The sequence below is a fragment of the Perca flavescens genome, chromosome 3 (genome assembly GCF_004354835.1).
Source record: "Perca flavescens isolate YP-PL-M2 chromosome 3, PFLA_1.0, whole genome shotgun sequence".
Classification (NCBI taxonomy): domain Eukaryota; kingdom Metazoa; phylum Chordata; class Actinopteri; order Perciformes; family Percidae; genus Perca; species Perca flavescens.
Window position 1 is genome coordinate 24,196,093 of NC_041333.1, and position 11,766 is coordinate 24,207,858.

Here is an 11,766-nt window from a genome sequence, read left to right on the forward strand (position 1 = left end):
ATTTATTATACAAAGCAGTCATGGCGTAAGTCCTCACTATGCCTTCTCTATCATGAAGGAGCGTGCTCTTTTAACTTTCGAAAGGTCAACAAATGTATGCGACAAAGGAATTTTGAATGGGCAAATCTGCAATCTTTTTCAACAGTAATTGAGGTATGGAGCTACTGTTCTATGTTGCAGTCTAAATTTGTGATACAGGCTGATAAGATGGATGTTTTATAATAATAAAACTAGTGTAAAGCAACATTAACCTCTTGTCGTTTCAGCTGCATTCTTTGTACATTCAAGCTTTACTACATATTGTAGTTCTTATATGTGGCCAACCATCACTGATTTGTGTGTGTGTGTGTGTGTGTGTGTGTGCACATCCTCACACACTCTAAACAAACATTGTGTCAAAAAAAGCCCGGGGACATTCTCTTTGTTTTTATGTGGTTGGCAACCTAATTTAATCCTGTGAGCACAGCCAAGACTGGAGAGCCAGAGACAGCCACATAATGAAATCTCACACAGGGAAAACCTGACGACTCGGCCTGCCTTGGATCCTTTTCTTCATGATCTACACCTATTGTCTCTCTCCCTCATTCCACACTCTTCTTTTGTCTTCCTCTTTAAATCCTTGCTTTAAAATCCCCTCCTCTGCCGGGCTCCCAACTGCTGTCACACTTCCCTTCACTGTCCGTTTCTGTGATGCTCCCCATCCCGGCGAAGCTTCGTCTGCTGAGGCTGGGTCCCTGCGTCGCGAAACGCTGCTGCTCATCAGAGTGTGCCGAGCCATTTTTATAATAAGTGCTAGCTGCTGGGCACTGAAAGCCACAGAGCCAATCAGCTTCTATTAGCACACAGCTCACTGAAGACAAACTAGGGTAGAGCTAATGAGATGCATACTGTGTGTTTGTAAAAGGAGAAGAAAAACACTGATACACTAGATCAGTGCTGGAAGACATTAGGCACCAAAGTGTGTCCTGATACAGTAGATCACAACATGTATTCTTTATTTTCAAGATCCGAAAAAAAGAAGGTCTGACTATTGAGTTATTTTTTACCATTTTAGATGCAAAAGAAAAGAGCTGGTTGAGGAGATTGATACTGCTCTCATGTCTGTACGGAAACTATGAAGCTACACCCAGCAGCCCTTTCACTTAGCTTAGCATAAAGGCTAAAAGTAGGGGAAACAGCTAGCCTGGCTCTGAAGGAAACCAATGTGAAAAGATGACAAGTTGTGGAGGATAATGTGCCTGACTATTTCTTGACAGGAAACAGCAACTTCCTAGAGTCTTGTTGTCACTGTGAGGATGCCACACAACCAGCAGAGATTTCCGGAAATTTCCCCTCCTGGCAAAGAAATAGTCCAGGCACATGACTTTGCATAAAACCACAACATAATGTCTTTACGCATTTGCGAGCTTTAGAATTACTGGTAGTTGGATTTGTCACGTTTGGATAGAGACAGGCTAGCTGTTTCTCCCTGTTAGTCTGTTCTTATCTGACCCTACAATGTGGATAGTCAGCTGAAGTCATGCGAATGAAAATGAAATGAAAAAGATGAACACTCATGCAGGCGTATACAGCATGTGCACACATGCTCACATTGTTCTTTCCTACACACTGTCCGCACACACATACACCTTTCTCACCCCCTACACACACATTTTCCCGACTGTGCAGTGTGCAGCTCTCCAGCTGCCATGCCTAGTGGGGATCTCCAGTAGAGCACAGACAGTTCATTTCATGTCTCAGCTCTGCACACTGCAGTTATTAGTGCCTAATTACTAGGACTGTTGCCAGTCAAAGGAAAGTGATGATAGGCTGTCTTCATGTCAGGCGCCAGTTGAATGTTTGCCTGACTGAGAGAGACAGTGATTGAACTAGAACCCACCGACCTGATGCCCTGAGAGTGAAATTAGCGGGGGTTTTTGCAAACTGGTGTGGTCAGGATTCAATTTGTCTTGCCTTGTCTGTGCTGCTGATCAATACCAACTGTATTACAAGGGCAGCGGGGCCAAACCAATGTGCAGTGTCAGCACCTGCACATAGATGGATCGGTCTCAGAATATTGGCATTACTGCTTTTTATTCATATCAGGGAGAAACGCATTGATAGTAATTGAATCCATCTTAAACCAATCCTTCTTATCATGTATATCAATAGCAAATTACGGATATTTGTATTGTCATTTGATTGCAAATTCGATGTGAGGAGTGCAGCGAGCTTTGTGTATCATGAAAACTGCGCAGTGAAGCCACATGTAAAGGAATATGAAAATAAACTTAACAAAGCACTGAAGCTTGAAATAATGCAAAAATTCAGCACCTTAAAGAAATAGGTAGGTGAGTAGATGACTCCTGGAAGTTAAGGTATACTGTGTTATATAGTGAGCTTTAGAGGTGTTGGTAGGCAGATTTTGTTTAGCTTTGGACAGAGACAGGCTAGCAGTTTCCCCCTCAGTCTTTATGCTAAGCTAAGCTAACCATCTCATGTACCTTTTACATAAAGGTGGTATTGATCTTCTATCATGTTAATGTTTTATCATAATTAGTTATAATTGGTTCAGTTGTTAGTTCTGTCTTTTTTGGGGTTTTGTTTTTTACAGCACTTTGTAATGGTACTAAGAAAAATGTTTTATAAATCTTTTTTTATTAAAATTGTTTAAGAAATTTTTAATGGTGTAATTATTATTTACAACGGATTTTGAGTCTGCTTAGTTATCAATATTACTACATGAAAGCTTTAATGTTGTCTGTTATAGTCATTCACCTAGTTTTTGTCACTTTAATTGTAGTTTTTCTGTAAGCATTTTGTAAATGGTCCTTAATATATTCATTGATTTGACTAGTATTGTATCCAGAAAGCCACTTCACCTGTTTCTGACTGGATCTGCAGACTGTAAATGTGCCACAAATACACATTTAAGAATGATCTAAAACATGATTATGACTATAATTGATGTGTGTTGCTGTTCTCAGTGTTGGCTCTGCTCTATGGCTGTGTATATATATATATATATATATATATATATATATATATATATATATATATATATATATATATATATATATATATATATATATATATATATATCTATCCAGTGTACTTTAGTAGTTGGCACAAAGTGAGATAGAAGAAAAGGCTGGTAGAAGAGACAAGAGAAGCTTGAGGGTTATTACCATTTTTACGCCATCATCTTGTACAACAATTACATGAAAATATCAAAGAAAGATTTGTGTCACAATATCGAGCTGTAACAATGTCAATTGCTACAAAATACCAATTTATTTGTGTAGCACTTTAATGCCAGGAACGTTTTCTTTTACATTACCAGGACCACATTTATGGAGCAGTAAGCAGCTGCTCCATTATGCTAGTGTTTTTATCGCAGCGTCTTACTGCACATAAAACAGCAAAACAGTACAACCAGAAACCAGTCTGACAATCTGTATACTGGAATAGTTACATAATAAAAACTCAAAGATGTGAGTCTGAAAATGTCAGGTCAAATCTAAAAAGTACAGTGACACATCGGAGCTTCAATTCACTCTGTTTGGTTTAGTGCAGCTTTTATGCTGCTTGCAAGGACAGAGATGAACAGTCTGCTAGCACAGTGTTTCTTGGATAAAGGGTGGTTCTCGGTTGACTTTCATTTCCTTAACAGAAAGAGTGTAAAATCAAGCATGCACAAAAAGAATCCACACATGAGGTGTGCAATTACGTTGTTTCACACTGTCCTTGGCGACAGAGACGCTGTAGATTCTCCCATTAACTGAATAACGTTATGTTTTAGCCAAAGAGCAGAGAGTAGTCCTAAAAAGAGAGAACCAGTCAACTCAGCAGGAAACGAGGGAGCAGCCATCATGAGTCAGCGCTTGATTACTACACAGCCAGAAGACCTTGGTTTCCTCCGACTTCCCAATGACATTATTGGCAACTGGTTCTAAAGATTACTTCAAGCTGTATTTTATGAGACATGAAATTGCTGAATGAAGCGAAAGACTTTCTGAACGGGAGCACAAAATGTGTCCATGTGGGATGCAAGAATACGTGGAGACATTTTTTTAAACTCTCAAAAAATGACACCTAAATATGACAACGGGTTCTGTTAAATTGGTATTAACTGGTAGGAAACCCAAACATAAACTGCAAGGATTTTATTGGTTTCTTCTGCAGCAAAGATGCAATTAGAGCAATGAGACCCAAAAACCCAATACTGCCTCTGTGGTGAGGTAGTGTTAATAAGAGCTAGTGTCTTGTTATTCTTGTATAGATCATAGAAAAGAAAAGAATTAAAGAGAAGAAGGCATAGCTTTCTTGCAGAATATATTTCCCAGATCTCTGAACATTGGATTTGTTTGTTTTAGATGTTTGAACTAAAAGGAGTGTATATTTCCACCTCGTGACTGCTTTGCTTCCCATTTGATGTATCAACTTATTTTCTTTGAAGGCATCCAAACAAATCCCAGTGCAAATAAAATGGCTTACAATTTACAGTATATAGGATATGATTTTGGACACATAACAAAGGTCTCTCCTGGTTGAACTACAAATGGCCCGGGGTGGTGATACAATAAGTGCTACAGTTACAAAGTTTGCTTGGCAAAAACTACAGTAGAATTAAAGTTAGTTGTACTGTATGGTTTACTAGACATTCTTGGTTTTCTCCCTTCACCTGTTGAAGGTACCTTCTCCATCCCCAGGTTCTGCTCTCACCTGCCCCTTCTGTGGCAACATCTGTGGTTCTAGATTTGGTCTTTGCAGTCTCATGCAGTGGCATTAGATCTGCAACGATTAGTCAGTCAGACAAAAATTAATCATCAACTATTTTGACAATCGATTAATTGTTTTGCAGATTTTGTTTTATTTTAGGCCTTTGTTTTTGATAGGACAGCTTAGACATGAAAGGAGAGAGAGGGGGGATGACATGCAGTAAAAGGCCACAGGTCGGTATCGAACCCGGGGGCCGCTGCATTGAGTATTGAACCTCTGTATATGGGCGCGCGCTCTACCAGGTGAGCTACCCCAGCACCCCCGATTACTGTTCGGATGGAAATTTGACGGTTCTCAAATTTGAGAATTTGTATGTAAAGAGGAAAATTTATAAAACTGGTGCCCCACATTGAGAGCATAAACCTAAAATACAATATCCAATGAGAACATGTTATTAATGAAAGGATAGAGCTCGCCCTCAAGCAAATGCTTTTCAGATTTCAGCAAGTTTGTCAAACAAGTGCAATATGTGTGTCTAAAGCTGTTAGAGTGAAACATTAGCTGACTTTAAAAAAATGAGGCTGCCACTGCATTATATTCCAAACTGCCATCAGTTATGCTGTGAATACATTTGTCATGTTGCTGCCATTGATTGGTGTGTTTCAGTTAAATAGAGGGAACTGCTCAATTGCCTCCTAATAGCCCAGAGGACATGGTAGTCGATGCAGTCAATTTGATCATTTAAGAGAAAACAAGAATAGCACATGCAGAGAAGAAAGGAGAAAAAAAAATGTCTCTTTGATTTCTATAGAAAGAAAAAATATGAGTTTATTCATCAGTATTATTAGATAATGACCAATGGCAGATAGTCCAGATCCAAAGGTGATTTTTCACGTCTGGTATAAAAACAAGATTTGTCTGCTATAAGAAAATTAGTTTTTCAGAAGTGAGATTAAAATGGATGGATCTAATGTGATGTAATGATATTCAGTTAAATTGCTTTTCAAATTAAATTATACGTCTAACACATCTTAAATGCCAAATTCTGTTTTATGGCTTTCTATAGGTTCCAGTCTCACACAGAAGAAAAACAGGCCTTCATGCAAAGCACTACAGGCACTCAAGAACTGTAAGTCTCTGGGTGTTTGAACTTATCTGTGGGTTGTGGAAACATTGAGTTTAGGATATCGTGTGGACAGGCAGAGAGCATGCAAGGGAATCATCCAAAAATGACAGCTGTGCTATTTAATAAAATGCTGCAGTGGACTAAGCTGTACTAGCATGTTGGGATGAACTGAAAGCCTCTTACAGGACCAACTACATTCTCCACTTTTTCACCTGACACAGCAGTTCAGGAGCCAAACATGCAACAGCTTTGTGCAACAAACTTATGCTCCATCCTCTACTGTAAATATGTCCCTCAAATTCTGCCTGTTCATTCATACCTAAATTTATGGCATAGAAACAAACTCCCCCTTGAACCTCTTTCCCAAACCCACCCCAGCACGCACCCTTCTAGCAAGATGCCATGTTCTTGTTTGTGTGCATCTATGCCACTAATTCTCAGTTAAAGAATATATCAAATGGCCACTGATGAGTTACATCTATCATCATGTTGCTCTTAACAGAATTTCTGTAGGGGAAAAATGTGTGTGTGTGTGTGTGTGTGTGTGTGTGTGTGTGTGTGTGTGTGTGTGTGTGTGTGTGTGTGTATCTCATTGATTTGAGCTTTTCTTTCTACTATTTTGAGGTGTAAGGCAGATGAAGTGTGGGCGGCTTTCCTCCCTGAGCCTGAGGTGAATTTCTCTCATACGGAGTGGTAAAATATCCTTCATCTTCCCCCATCCCTCCAAAAGATCCCGATCGAAGCTACCAAAATTTGTTTGACAAAGATAAATGGGTATAGAGAGAAAGACATGTTGGATGCCTTGATAGAAGAAGGAAGATGTATCACATGGCCCTTTGGAAACAGTTTAATATTTAAGAAGCTCTTTGATTTAATCTTAAGACAACTTGCTCCAAGGTGTGTTGCAGGCAAGGATCAGTACCATTTTTATCTCTGTATAATTAACGGTATTATCATATTTAGCACTTTTCAAAAGATGGCTGATTGTGCGAGGGATGGCAGAGAATAAGCACCTGTGTTTCTGTGGGACTTGCTTTACAAGCCCAGTGTACAGGTTGTCAGATTGAGCAACGAGTCAGTTCTGGATTTTACGAGAAGTGCTTTCTATTACGAGAGAGAATAGGTGCATATGAGAGAGAATAGGTGCATAAGTCTTTGCCCATTCAATGACAGCTGGATATCATTTATCAGGACAGCACCATCAGGGGATGTGGTCTGCAGAAGCGCTGACGTGCTGAACTGCTACCCGCTCACTGCCAATATTGTTGCTATCCGAGCCTGGCCGTGACAGATGGGCAGGTCGGGACACATGAAAAAAAAAAAAAAAAAAAGCCAGAAGAGTTTCAGCATCCCTGTCCCTTTGGGAGACACTTGAGGACTCTGTGTCCATTAGGACTATGAGCTTGATCAGGACTGATCAAGACTGGTATCAGTTCACCTTGCCCCCTTGCTAGAATCCTAATTTATTTAGCACACCTGAAACAGTCAACAGTATGACCATGGTTCTAAATCAGGTTTATCAAAACCTTCAGGTTTCTGTAGTAACATTACATTTATAGTAGTCTATATTCACGACGTTCCACTTCCGGGATTGCTTCGTTGCCGACAGAAATTCTGCCTGATTTTACTCATTTAGGCCGGATATCTGTCAACTTGGGCTTTCTTTGTGTTGGTATTTTAAACTCCGGTCGATTTATGAGGGCTCTGGTTAACCTTTTCTCAGATCTCTGCAGGGTAAATTGAGACAGCTAGCTAGACTATCTGTCCAATCTGAGTTTTCTGTTGCACAACTAAAACAACCTTTGAATGTACACCTTCCACCAAAACAAGTTCCTTCCCGAGGCTATTTTGCAGACGCGCCGTTGCTCCGTACGGCGCTTAGCAACACCCAAGACGATTGTGATTTGTTTAAAGAAATGCCAATAGAAGTGCCAGAGCACGTTTTTTAAACGATTAAACGTTCTTTAATCCCGGAATGCTGTGTGGACTAGCCAGACCCTCCTCCGCAGCTCTGTGGAGGAAGGTCTGGCAATGCGAGACTACATTTATAGAGATAAGCTAACTGTTACTGCTGTAGTTGACCCAACCAACCAAAAAACTTTTAAAATAGATGACAGTTTAAACACAGCTTCTTCTTTTAATTGTGGTAATTGGCCATAGTAAAAGTACAAAAATGCACTGTAAGGTGTGCTGTTGTAGAAAATAACAGACTGCTTCACAATTTAAAGATTCAATAACTGAGGGCAAACATTTCATATAGTCGAAAACACCAGAGTACATACCTCTACCAATGCTATGAAACTGCCAAGACATGCCAATTCAACCTGCTCAGGTTTCACCATTAAATTAATTATTAAAAATCAATAATAACATTTTAATAAATGTGAAGGACCTGATTCAAGCCACTCTGAAACATTTTAGGAGAACATGGCAACACTTTATGGCTAATCATCCAGTGTTGTATAAAGTAGTTGAAAGCAATACTTGAGTAAAAGTACATGTATCTTACCAGAAAATGACTTTGGTAGAAGTTAAAGTCTCCTTTTAGAACATTACTTGAGTAAAAGTGTTAAAGTATCTGAGATTTACTGTACTTAAGTATCAAAATTCATTTTCTGATATTAAATGTACTTAAGTATTAGAAGTAAAAGTAAAAAAAACTTGTATGAACTTTATGGCCAAAGGTGTGTAACCTCATCTTCATCACCACTGTTGTCGGGGTGGTCATCGTCTGTTACCATGGCGGCAGAGCCTGTCATGGGAGCAGGTGCTTCCACCTGCTCCCATGACATCAGTCATTATGCTTCTTCCTCTTCTTTAGTTTTTTTTTTTTTTTTTTTTTTTTTTTGTCGCTTGGCAACAAACCAACTGGAATGGAGCGTGCATTATCTTGCCGATTTAGAAGCAATGATTCACCAAACTGCTTTATTTTTTTATTTTTTCACAGTATCTTTATTTATTTCCAGACATAATAACGTTTTACGTATAACCAATGGGACTCAAAACTCCTGCCCCAAAACCTGCAGAACCCATGTCCATCAAACCCTGATCAAGACATAACAACAAAACAACAACACAAATAAATAAATAGAAATAACTAAAGAAAAAAGGAACTTAAATATATAATAACATAATAATACAAATACTACATAAGTAAATAAAAGGGGGGGAATAAGTACAAAACCAACTGTGCACTGCTCATACCCACAAGTGAGCACCACACATAAATTAGATAGTGATCATTCAACACCAGACAGTAAACATTTTTCCCAAATGAACTGCAGAGGGCCACTTATGGGTCGTCCCCAGGTGTTTCCACCAAACGAGACAAGTCTTTATTTGCAAGAGAATTTCTAAAGGGGACCCAGATGTTATCAACAATAGGTTGCTTACCCCTGATTGCATACGTGATCTTTTCTAAGGACAGAGTTGCTGTTAATTCTGAAAGCCATTTACCTATCCTTGGTCTATCCACCTCTTTCCAAGCAATTGCAATGACTCTTTTGGCCAACAACAGACCTATATCTAAAAATAATCGATGCTTCTTTCTTATGTTGCAGTTAGCTGGGTAGATACCCAATAGAAAAATTTTGGGTTCTAAATGTAATTTTATCTCTAATATTTCCTCAATACACTGTTTTACTTCTTCCCAGAATTTCTTTATTTGAGAACACTGCCACAAACAATGGAAAGCCGTGCACTCTTCCTTTTTGTTAAAGGAACACGCCGACTTATTGGGAATTTACCTTATTCACCATAACCCCCAGAGTAAGACAAGTCGATACATACCCTTCTCATCTCTGTGCATGCTGTAAGGCTGTCTGACGGCTCCAGCGGCATCAGGCCAGCACAGAACATGCAGGTGAATGGTTCCAGCAATCCTACTGCTCCGAATAAGTGACAAAATAACACCAACATGTTCCTATTTACATGTTGTGATTTATAGAGTCACAGCGTGTACAAAAAACAACGTAACATGAGACACAGCCACCTTCAATCCCTAAACAAACCGGGAACTATAAGCTAAAGTCCCAATAAGTCAGCGTGTTCCTTTAAGTTTAACTGGAACCATATAAGAACACATTAACCAGTTGTACTGCAGAAATTTTAAACGTGTGTTCACAGTTTGTAACTGTGCTTTGGTACACACCCTCTCCCACTCCTCAATTGAGATATTCTCCTGTAGGTCCTCTCTCAGGACTCAAGCTTATTTACTGACGTTTTTGAAGATTCACCAAACAGTTCATTATATATTTTGGAAATCATGCCCCTTCCCTGGCAGTCTTTCACCATGATTTCTTTGAAGATGTGTATCGTCAGGACTATAAAGATTTCCTATTTTTTGTAACCCCTGCTCAGCCCAAATTTTAACCCCCCACCCCTCCTCACCTCCTCCTGGGGGGAAGAGATAATTTACCCATATTGGACTAAATAATGAGAGCGAGTCAACTACTTTGAGATATTTCTTAACCTGTTGCCACACTAATTATATTTTTAGCCATAGGATTCTTGATGTTATTTTTGAATTTCTTAAAATTAGCTGAGTACAGGTAAATGGGCAAAGGCAGCTTCAGTGTATCACCTTCCATTTCTCTCCACAGTGGCACATTCTCCTCAGAGTAGTAGAACATCAGTGTTCTCAGTTGCGCCACCCAGTTGTACCATAGTGGGTATGGGCATTTAAGCCCTCTATCATAAGGCAAGTACAACAATGATAGGCGCTGCTTGGGGCGTCTATTGCTCCATAGAAACTTGATGAAAAGTGTCTTCAGTTGAGAAAATAAATTGCTTGGTGGTGGCAGAGGTACATTTTGAAATAAATACAACAGTTTAGGAAGTACATTCATTTTGAGAGTATTTATTTTCCCCATTAACGACATTGGTAAAGCAGCCCATCTATCTAAAGAATTTGAGATCTCTTGCATAACTGGTCTATAGTTAGTTTCTATAATATTGTTAAGCAATAGAACAATTTGAATGCCTAAATAATAGAAGCAATTGACGACCTTAAATTGTGCAACTACATTAGTTGGGTTTTCCCTGTCTACTTGGTTTAATAACATAATGGATGTTTTAGACGTATTAATCTTATAACCTGAAATCTTACCGAACTTCCTAATTAAGTCTAGCATGGCCGGGATGGTTTTGTTGGTATTTTTGAGAAAAACAATTATGTCATCTGCATATAAAGCTAAACGGTGCTCTGTCTGTCCCATGGTTATTCCAGAAATGCTCTAATGTGACTTCACTGCAATTGCCAAAGGTTCGATTGTCATAATGAACAACAGTGGAGACAAAGGGTCCCCTTGTCTACACCCCCAAACTGCTTTTTTCTAGTGTAACAAATTTCTTCTGATTACATTTTTTAGTAACGAGTAACTAAGATGCTTAGAGGAAATGTAGTAGAGTAAAAGTATACATTTTATTTAGGAAATGTAGTAGAGTAAACGTTTCCAGAAATATAAATAACGAAGTAAAGTACAGATACGTGAAAATTCTACTAAGTACAGTAGAAAAGTATTTGTAATTTGTTACATTACAACACTGATCATTTCCATATTTGTTCAGTGGCCGTTCAGCCAGAAAAATAGGTTGTGGGTCAGTATCTTGAACACAAGATTTTTTTTAGACTGATTTAGATCTGACATTTAACATAGTGAGTCACACTCACAGAGTTGAGGGAGAGAGACTGGATGGGATTGGAAATACCTCTGAGGCAGAGGGTTCGCTCTACAGACACCCGCTGCGCTGCCCACCAAGGCCAGTTAACCAGCCATAGAGGTCCCACGCAAAAGACAATTAACTCTATTATTACCTATTTTTTCTTTATTTGAATACTGACCACTGAATAGCTCTTAACTCTACTCTGGTGATTAGCCTGCAAAATCACTTGCTGAGTTGCATTAAACAGCTAATAAAGAGTACCCTATGCTAACAAG

The 11,766-nt window shown here is 39.0% G+C and overlaps 1 long non-coding RNA gene across 1 annotated transcript in view; it reads left to right on the forward strand.

The window, feature by feature from the left end:
• Nucleotides 1-11,766, forward strand: part of LOC114549530 (uncharacterized) — an 89,401-nt gene that overhangs the window by 62,164 nt on the left and 15,471 nt on the right. The window contains exon 2 of the long non-coding RNA XR_003691561.1: nucleotides 5,768-5,830. This is a non-coding gene — a long non-coding RNA (uncharacterized LOC114549530). The remainder of the gene's footprint in view (nucleotides 1-5,767; nucleotides 5,831-11,766) is intronic.